The following is an 11,049-nucleotide window of genomic DNA, read 5'->3' on the forward strand; positions in this document are numbered from 1 at the left end:
TTGTGTTTCTTGGCCCAAACAAATCTCTTCTGTTTGTTGACTCTCCTTAGCATTGGTTTCCTAGCTGCCATTTGACCATGAAGGCCTGATTAGGGCAGTCTCCTCTTAACAGTTGTTCTAGAGATGCGTCTGCTGCTGGAACTCTGTGTGCTTTTCATCTGCTCTCTAATCTGAGCTGCTGTTAACTTGCGATTTCTGAAGCTGGTGACTCAAGTTGACATTTGCACAACACAACTGATGGCCCCAACTCCATTAATAAGGCAAGAAATTTCAGTAATAACCCTGACAAAGCACACCTGTGAAGTGAAAACCATTTCAGGTGACTACCTCATGAAGGTCATAGAGAGAACACCAAGGGTTTGCAGCACGATCAAAAAACAATAGGTGGCTACTTTGAAGAAACTAGAATAGAACTAATTTGTTAAGTACTAATCCACATACGTTCATTCTAGTTTGGATGCCTCAGTGATAATTTACATGTGTAATAGTCATGAAATAAAGAAAACTCATTGAAAGATGTCTCCAAACTTTTGGCCTGTACTTGTGTGTGTGTGTGTGTGTGGTGGGTGGTGTGTGTGTGTGTGTGTGTGTGTGTGTGTGTGTGTGTGTGTGTGTGTATAAAGAAAAAGAGGCAATACAAAACACCCTCTCCCAAGTTTTGAGAAAGGCATTGATAACTGTCCTTAGATTGCTGCTCCCTTTATTCCTTGATCTCTTTAGCTTTCCACTAGTGGAATTCTAGTCATCCTCAACGTCTGCTGTTTATGATTTGGTTGTCAATGGTGTCCTCAAATTTCTGCTCAGACAACTGGAATCAGAATGCTGCCCTGTAAAGATCAGGGACAGCAGTCACAGATGCTTCTGCACAGAATGTTTTGCTGATGAGTGAGGATTACTTTCCAATTTATCTGTTTTTGAGAACCGCAGTCTCTTCATTGGATCGCGACATGATCTCACGTGCACCGTGGCATCATCAATTTTAGCCCATTGGGTCAAAGAGGCATCTACTTGCTCAAGTCTTTTCCTTGAAACAGAATTTTTCTATCAGATGTTACTTCTGAGCTTCAATCTCTGTCACTTTAAAGTGACTGATGATTCACACATGAAGCAATAGGTAATCCACTTCCCAATCTATTTCTTCCAAAAGTCTTAGTCTGAGTTAGGTTAGGATGTTGAGCATCTTAGGTCTAATTGTGCCCAGTCAGGGCCATGTACATACGACACAATCAGGATTTAAGGTAAACTGATCAGCTGTTATTTTATTTTGAATCCAGTCATTTGGACAGGGCCTTGTCAAACCAAGGCCATCCATCTCTTAGGCATTATGGCAAGGAACCTTTCTTGCTGACATTTGTGGGGCAACCACATGGTCATCTCAGTCCACATTTTATAGACTCTTGGACTTGAATCAGTCCCTTGTTAAGTGTGAGTGCTGCTGTTGACATGGCCTGAGCTTATGGTTTGATTCTTTACCATTTCTTTTGTCTCCCTTTGCCTGATTATTCGTTTGATTTCACAGGTGTGGCCTTTACATTTGGTGGGCTCTCAAGAGAGACGATGCACATTCCTGCCAGTTGTTTCACACTTTTGCAATTATCTAAGGTGTAATACGCCAACAAAGGCAAAAAAGAAGTAAACCACTTGCAAGTAAACATAGATATTAACTACGCACGCTTTAAAATATTTGAAAAATTGGCGAGTATTATTGATGAATAACTCTCAATCTAAACATGTTTTGTGTGTTTACAAGAAATCTCCACACAAGCTGTCATTTTAGCACTTCTTTTGCCTTTGTGTCTTGGGACACCTTCCTCTGCTTAATTGATCATTTGCAAATAGTTGATTGATTGTGACCATTCCACAATGAAATTTGATAAGACCTAATATAATCATTGCATTTCCTAATTAAGACATTAAAAGCTTGTATTATCCATTCATCAGCATATAACCTTCTCTAAGGCACTGTGTAACATCCTGTGCACTTGCATGAGTCTAATTTTCATGACAATTCTTTAAAAAAATGTGAAACGGTCAAAATGGAATCCAAACTTGTTGCCACAAATAGGGAATCTTGTTTCTTTCTGCACCTTTTTTTATGCACTGATTTTATAGTGAGAGATAGATTTAATGGTTGTTCTTTGGGTGTATGACGTTGGACGGTGATGGCAATTGGCTATTAATCATTTATCAGGATAGGTAACTGATTGGATTACATTCAACTGGAATTGCACCATATACAATTTCATGTGACAAATAAAATTGATTGAGCTGAAACAGGGACTCGATGCTCAGGATATTTGCACCCATGTGGTATGTGCCCTACTTGGCTATGGGTTTTCCCCCTACACTGTTTTTTTGAAGACGTTACTTTATGGCAGCAACGGGAAAGAAACACTTACACAAAAGTGCTCACATACTTCAAAGTATACCACATTACCATGAATAACAACTATAGTGGGTGTGTTTGCAACCTCAAAATACGTGCATGTATATTCAAAGTGTGATGTCTTATTCAAATTTCCAACCACTGTCTAGCATGAAACCCAGTTATCCAAGTACCCACAGCATTGCCACTCATGTCAAGCAAAATTAATGAGAACCACTGAAAAGTGCAATAAAATTATATAATTATGTTAGATTTCTCTAAATAAATCTAATGAGAAGATGCGAGTTGAAACATTTATGTGTTTATTTGTTTCTGCCCTTGGCTATGAGCAGCAACAAAGGTATAATTTTATAAACGTTTTCATCATAATTTATTTTTATGGAAACACAGTTGACTGTCATTGTTCAGAGCAATTTCCCTGCCCATTCTAAAAGCCATCTGATGCTCAACAGGGCAAAAACTAAATAGTGTCAACCAACCAAGGCAATTCACTCTTGTTCACTATTGTTTCACATAAAGCAGCATTGCATACTAAATGGTTACTACAGGAATTGTAGATACAGTTTGTAAATTAAAAACATACTTGAAATTAAATGACAGTGTGGTTAAAGTAATATGCTAAAAATTCATGGCAGTCACTTTGAACAATGCATTGAAAAACAAACTTGTTATGTAAAACAATCTGGCAGCTCTATGGCAAGTTCATAAAACACTTATCAAGTTTTTTGAGCTGTGAGCAATTACTATGTAACAAAGTGTTACCTTTTTTTCTGAGAAGGGACACAGTTGAAATGTTGAATTCTTTAAGAATCTTGAGCGTGGTTCCAATGGAGTGTAGTCTTGGATGGCCAGAAAGTAGGCTATTAAACTGTCCATCAACATCTTTAACCTGTGAATACCACTGAGCGCAACCTATATTCTCACACTGTACTTATGTGGTGAATCCCCGAGGCATATGCTTGCATAGCTAGAAACCCACATTTGCTTGCTATCGCTCTCTTTTGTATTACCTTTTTATTTCCTTACAGCCACAGACAGGCGATCATTGAATCAGCATCAAACCTGTGGCAGGAATGTGTATCGTGTAGCCTGCAAGCTCACATACAGTACATATATGTTCATCCTTGTGCAAACACAGTGGAGAGACCCACTACTAAAATATTGCTTGTTATGTAAGACTAGAAACAAATGTCACTGCCTTGGTTAAGATAGTACTTGGTACAAGACAGAATAGTCACATAAGGGCAGGAAAGATGGTGACAATGGAGGAAATCACCAGGAGCGCAAAGGTGCTTACATAAGGTAACCTATCTCTTTGGGACTCTAGTTGCAATAAAATGGATAACATTCAGGCTCCGTTTTTTGACATACAGTAAAGTGGAGACAGACAACTGTGTAAATGGATGGATAACGCAATCATACAAGCTTTGTCAGAAAAAGAGAAGTATAGGCAGTGAAACACAGAGCATTTTAGATGTACTTATAGTGTGATGATTTCAGATATATTGCCTGTTTCTCTTACATTGAGAAAATGTACCTTATTCTTTTGTTTGATACATAACTGAATTAAGTCTAAATGAATGAGTATAATGGAAATGCTGTTAGTAAATTAATATAATTTGTTTGGAAGTTTGGACTATTGCACAAGCATTTAATAAGTAATATACTATGTAGATGATGGATGTGATGCATTTTTTGTGACAATGTAGTTTTCCTTTGAGATAAAGTCCAAGAAATCTCATTAAAATGAAAGAGCTTCACATAAGCAAATGGGAAACAGAATCATTTACAGTGTTTTTCACAGCGCATGATGATTTTGATTAGACTTTATGCTTCAATGGCTATACAGATCTGTTGTGTATTAATATCGCAATGGCACTATTGCCATTTCAACATAGCCTCTTTTCACACATTTACTTGGATAATACATATGATCATCTTCTGCAGCACATCCAATCATGGAGGATACTACATTGATATTAAATGCAAACATTACAATATCCTCAACTACTTGCTTCAGTTGGTAGCACATTACTATGTACAAAGAATCATGGATATTATCACTGAAGTAAAAGTCCAACAACCCAACTTATAGTTGTAAATTGTGGAAAATGGTTTTCCTTTTCCCTTTGACTTATAATACAGGAAAGCAGAATTAACTATTTTTAACATTTTAAATGCGTAGCAATTCCATATCCTCTATGTATGTGTGCGTACCCTTAACTCTCCACACTCCACCTTTTTGTCCATATTTTCCTAGCTGAGATCAATCACTGCCAACATTGCAACAGCCCTAGCCACCGGGAGCCTCCAAATTTAAGCTTCACTTTACCTCTTCAGAACCCTATGGGTGACGTCATGAAGATTATGTCCATATTTTATACAGTCCATCATCCAATCTCGTAAAATCCAACATGCTGTTCTCTACCCCAGGAGATGCAAAGTGACACCTCCATACTACCACTCTGTTTGAATGCAATCAGGAGTCCGAAAGCAGTATCAGTGCAGGTAAAAAAATCTATCTTTTACAAATCTAACTGTTAGAACATAATTAACACAATGCTACAAGTCATGGAAATAGCAAACAAACAGAATAACAAAAGCTATAATTATATTCTAATGCCCTCCTGTGCATACTTTAAAATGATAAAAAGCATTATCTGATAAATAAAACAAGTTCAAATGCAAAATATCAGTCCTTTTTATAAAGGTCCTTTTATCATTAAACAAATAGAAAAGGTGTTTTGGAGGTTTACATGTTCTGTAATCTTGAAATCCTGGATCTGTCGGAAGATTTAAACAAATCATGATGGTGTCCACGCTGTGTCACCTGTGCATAACGTACCCTAGATTTTAGAGAGATCTTGGTCTGAGCAAGAGGAAAACAATGACGGTGTTTCTGTCTGGAGTGTCTTTAACTTTATCTGATTTATTCTATCCCCCATTTGTTGTCATCCTATATTTATGCCGATTTTGTTGGACAAAATCAGGATTATAAACTGTAAAGGACTAATTCTGTACAACCCAGGATTTTGTATTTCTAACGTTACCTCTCGTGAAGGCTATATGCAGTCATTTGAATTATTTTACACAAAATTGGATTAGTTACGCAGTCTTACGTTTTTATAAATAAAATGCTTAATGTGTTGCAGTGTTTATTTTTTAATTTTTAATTTTAGCAGCAGTTCACAGTTGACAATTTAAGTATGGGTGCCTGCTTTCTGGGGTCTGGGAGTCCTCGCTACCTGTGAGAGTCGCACTGATTGACCATTAGGAAACAATGGGATACATTCTTGGGTTGGGAACTACTGCCTTTACATCCACATAAACTGCTTAGATCTACAAAAACAATAAAATACTGCATGCTGCTTACATATGTTTTCAGGTTGTTTATATAATCCTAAGTGAGACATCATAATTTTTTTATTTTATGATCATAAAGTTGATTGATAAAATAAACCAAGTCTAATAACAGCTGTACTGTGTGTTTGCAGATACATTCTCAGAAGTTCAGTGACCATCAGTTTGCATCAAGGCACATCATGAGCACATAGCAGAAGAAAGCTGGATCCACTGTGAAAATAAAGAAGGTATAAGCTTGAGATAAAGGGAAGTCATCCCTCAAACCATCCCTTCCCGCTGCAGTTACATGTCCATAACAATAAACAATGTTTAATATTTCCCTGACTTTTGCATCAAAATTCAGGACAGAATGTAGCCTATTTTTAGAATATTTAAACCGATCTTCCCAATTTTGTGTTGAACTAAACAGCCGATCCGTCTGGAGCGACAAGCCACAAATCAGTGAAATGCAACTGCAAAGTAGCTGTGACTTATGCTATGTTGCTTTGCAAATGCGATGCAACCGTGTCAAAGGTGTCATTCTCACTCTAGGGTGGGACACTTAAATGTTACCACTGTATCAGAGTTTTCATGGATATAACCATTTTCCTGCAGCAGGGTGCAATTCTCTCCACTATCAGTCTCTGCTGTGGCATTTAAAAACCTTTACTGAAACCTTGACTGAATCCTGTGTTCTCTTTGTGTTCTGAAGTCTTTATACTGTGGCCTACATACTGATTCTTGAGATTTAAAGCCTCCCAAAAGAATGCTGCAAAGGTCCCAGAGGGAAATGTGACACTGTTTACAAGACTGCTCCAGATATTTTATTGAACAACTATTATCTCAATCAAGGTTGAAGATAAACAATGAACAGTGCATGATGCCTTAGAAATCATGAGGCCAACTATTGCATGCTGTTTTAATGTGAACGTCGAAAAAGTTATTTATCTGATCTTGGGGCAGTCAAGTCTAGTTTTCTGAACATGTGGAAGTTGTTGCCACAGTGTGGAACACACGAGCTACAACATGAAGACACACAACTCGCATCTACATGATTGATAAGACCAACATGTACCAGTTATTATTAGGATAAGTCTTGTAATTGAACATCTGCAAGTGCATACATCTGGATGTAAAGAAATAACTTGTGTCACAAATCAGTCATTATACACTCTTGATAAACTTGCTTTAGCACGTTTGGGTTCTCGTCTTGGTAGCTTTGTCATAGAGCTGTTCATGTTTGCAAATAATTTAATAAAGAGAGATAAAAAACATGGGTTCCATTTTAAGTAGTACATCCACGCAGGGCTTTTTAGCTTGAGGTGAAGACTGTAGTATTTCATTATTTCAGCTCCTTGCATGTTCATAATGGAACTCTCAGTAGTTTTCTTTGAAATTAGTCTTAACTATATCACCATCTCTTCATTGTCTTGGTAAACTGAGGCCGAGGCAAAACGGGACAGGACTTTGATCTCTTTGCCTGCGAGGCTCCGAAATTGTAACGAAACTGTATTGCATTGTCTCAGTACCAAATGTTTGGCATGACGGAACACAATACTAATTCTGAGGTTGGCCTGCATCTGCTGGTTTCAAAGCTGTTGGTGATTTTTGTCTCCCAAAAGAGTTGCAGGCACTCCCTCACAGAGCCAAACAGCTTTCAGGCTCATTAATTATTTAGCGCCTATTGCCTTCAGGGAACTCCTGAGAAATTAGGATGATGAATGCCATCAGGAGACATAAAATATATATTTTTAAATCAATATTTTTTCTGGTACTTTTAATATCTCTTGATGTGGAGTTGGAAGGCAAAGATTGATTAAAATGCTGCAACAACATCAGAATGTTGTGCAGAACTCCATATCGGCACAAAAAAATGCACAATCGCAAAATGCACTCTGGTAGTTAGGGGAGGCCTTTGAAAGGATTACAAAAGGTACTCCGTTAATAGTGGGTAAATACCCATGTGATGTTGAAATGTTTCCTCCATTCTCACATACCATCTGTACTGAGTCCTTTATTATGAATAAGCATGAATGTTTTTAGACTAACTAATTCAACATGCAGCCAAACAAGAACATTGTTTTTGCCTCTCATTGAAATTTCATCTCTCATTGAAATTTTATTAGAGGACTAAAGGATGTGTTTTAATGGACTATATGGATAACATTGAAACAGTAAATAACCTTTTAGAGTGCAGTTTAAAATAATTCCTTCTGGGGTATGACTGCTGTGTACAATAGGGGATTTTTTTATATTGTGTTTACTACACAATAAAAGAGAGAATCTGGCATGAGAATGATCAATGAGAAAGTAGCATTAGGGTTGTAAGTGTGTGTAGCATATCACACCCTTTGTAGTTTTGCTAAAGGGAAGAAAGCAAGAATGAAAGCAAAATGTGTGACATGTAAGCCAAAAGTAAAGTTGATAAAGTTGTTCCTTTAATATACTGGTATTCACTTCAAAATGACCAGAGACCAATGTAATGACAGAAAAGAAAGAGCTAGAGAGTAAGTGTGTTTGTGTACAGGTACATACAGCCATGTGTGAGTCCATTGATAATTTAGCAGTTCCCAGCATGTTGTCTTCAGGTAGGAGCTAATATGTGCAGTGGGTTGCTAAGTGTAAGTGTGTGTTTGTGTGTTTTCCTGTTTGTGTATTTTTTTTGTTTTGCAGCATTTCATTTAATAGAGTGTTCTGCTGACCTTGCCATACTCAAGATTTTATCCCAGCGTTGTCTCAACCCCCGCTCTTATTCTTTTTCACCTTTTTCATATCACCCTTGCTCCAACCAAATCCCCTCCCAAGACAGTGCTATTCTTCTCTTTTTGTTGAAAGACAAAATTATCATGCAGATTCAGATAAAAAGCACCAGCATCTCTATATTCCACCTAACTAATTTGTCACAAGTATGTGATTTAAACAGACAGGATATAGGATGGAGTGTGAAGACTACAGCCAATAGTAAGCCTGAATGCAATCATTAAGTCTCTATGTAAAAAAAAATAAAAACTTTAAAAAAAACTCTCATTGTTGTTTGACTTTTCCTGTCATCCACATTTCTGCTGACTTATAACTTGCAGGGTAAACCATGCCAGAGATCTCATAATTTCAAAAACATTGCTGTCAGAATAGCAGAGATGTCGTGAATGGCAGATTGAGGTTTTTCCTGCACTTATTTTTCCCTTCACTTCAAACCCAATCTCAACAAATATTATAGACATAATAGTAAGAATATAGTTAAAGTTCCAGTATGTAATTGCTTTAATAAATCCAAAATGACCCCCAATGCATCATCAGATATTAAGGAAACATGTTAATTTCAAATACTATCTTTTCTGACAACAATGCTAATTCCTGTCATTTCTCCTTTTGAAATGTCCGTTCCATAACATAATTTGTTTGTATTTTGGCCTTGGTTGTTATCAACTGCCCAGTTTGACAGCCAGGCCGGGTTGCCAGATATATCATTACCTTTAAAAACGTAAACCCAACACGCTACAGCAGTAAACAGCAAACATACAGGATCAATGGAGAAAGATTCTACCCGACCTTAAAAAAAAAAAAAATTGAAGATTTATTTAAAAGACGGAGACTTAGAGTCCAAAAGGACGCCAAGTTGGCTAATTTCCTCCTAAACAGCTAAGCATTAGCTTCAGGCTAAGTTATCACGGCTAAAAGAGACGGACATTTTGTCATTTCAGTATTTGTGTATTCAAAATGAATTAAATAGCTAGAGAGTCAGAGTTGGTTACCGGCAAAAACAGTTGAGACAACGCCAGTAAAATGATTCCGACTGGTTCTGGCTATTGCCACCATGTTAACCCTGCTAATTGCTAGCTAACGTTACCGGAGGACCAGGCCAACGGGACACGGCTGTTACCACTGTGTAGCCTGTTCAGTGGCCGTAACCAATAACGGTAAGTTATTTTTAGCCAAGAGACCCCCTCTCTTGTGCTGTAAATTGGGAAGAGAGGACTGAGTTTGCACCGTGTTTAGCAATTGTTGCCGTACAGTAATTCTGAGACAAAGTGTGTACAGTCGGGTAGAGAGGATGGCAAGGTAATATTACTTTTAGCGGTTCCTACTGTAGCTAATTCTAAGCCGAGGAAGTTTGTCTGTCCGTAGGCTAGAGAGTGAGGTTCACTGACAGGCAAAAAGTGTGCCTGTCAGTTGGGTACAGAGCTCCGCGAGAGCATGGGCTTTTATGACTGTCATATAGCCTGCATCTAACGTTCGCTACTCTGCTGTGCTGTGAAGTAATGTCTGGATATGGGAGACAAGCGTTAAGCAACATTGTTGTGGATGCTGCGGTCTCAGCCTGGCAATCTTCGTGCACTTTGAGTCTGGGGAGGAGGGGGCGGGGGGGACGACTTTTTCCAGTATTTTGAATTTGTACTGCAGTAACTATTTTAAACACTAGCTGTCAGTAATACATATTGCACCTTTAATAATTTGAATGTTAAGCATTTAGAAAACCGCACACAAACCAATAACTACATCGGTGGTAGATTTTTAAAATTGTTTTTCCCCAACAAAAGGTAAACATTCCACAGTGAGCATAACTTGTGTTAACGTTGAAATTGACAGAAGGAAGTTTTGAATGCCGCTACACAGAGGCATATCTCTAGTGTTTTAGGTGCTTCAGGTTGACAGCAGTAGAAGCCACCCAGTGCTGCTGCTAGTCATCCTATGGGGAAAACAACTGGCAAAGCAATTCAATTGAAATGACAACAAGTGCTTTTTGTGTTGTTTTTAAAATGCCTGACAGTCTGGGTACATGTGTACACTGAATGTGTACAAAATATCTGAGACTCGCCTCTTTCGTGAAGTGCATTGACATAATTTCAAATGGGGTGGGCCATATGATACACATTTTTTTTTTTATGTATGTCATTTCATATAATTATTATTATTATTTTTATTTTTTGCTAATCCAGTGAATGAAATACCTGACAAAATCTAGGTATAGGATCAAATTGATGCATTTCAATTGAGCATTTCTGCAAAATATATATTGACAAATCTAAATTTTCTTTTATCACCCAACCCTAACTCCAGTTGAAGACCATTTTCCTTCACCTATTTCTAGTAAAAAATGTTTGATATACAACTCACAAATCAGTAGAATACCTGGGGTGTGGTTTGTGCTACTCAATATTAGGAATACATACTGTATTTATATTAAAATTGGAGCTACAGTATGTTTTACGGGTCTATATACCAGCCTGTATTGAATCATAGTTTTTAATGCCTTTTATGCTGCAGGATTTTAACCAGTGTTGGGCAAGTTACTTTTAAAAAGTAATTAGTTACTAGTTACT

General features: G+C 37.5%; 1 protein-coding gene across 3 annotated transcripts in view; it reads left to right on the forward strand.

Annotated features, from left to right (window-relative positions):
• The window catches only part of lingo2 (leucine rich repeat and Ig domain containing 2), a 265,572-nt gene that overhangs the window by 31,218 nt on the left and 223,305 nt on the right, over positions 1-11,049 (forward strand). The window contains exon 2 of one of the 3 annotated variants that reach the window (XM_032527565.1): positions 5,881-5,976. The exons of the other annotated variants lie outside the window; for them this stretch is intronic. The gene's annotated coding sequence lies outside the window, so the exon portion shown is untranslated. The remainder of the gene's footprint in view (positions 1-5,880; positions 5,977-11,049) is intronic. 3 annotated transcript variants of the gene reach the window in all.

This window comes from Etheostoma spectabile, chromosome 10 (genome assembly GCF_008692095.1).
Source record: "Etheostoma spectabile isolate EspeVRDwgs_2016 chromosome 10, UIUC_Espe_1.0, whole genome shotgun sequence".
Taxonomy (NCBI): Eukaryota; Metazoa; Chordata; class Actinopteri; order Perciformes; family Percidae; genus Etheostoma; species Etheostoma spectabile.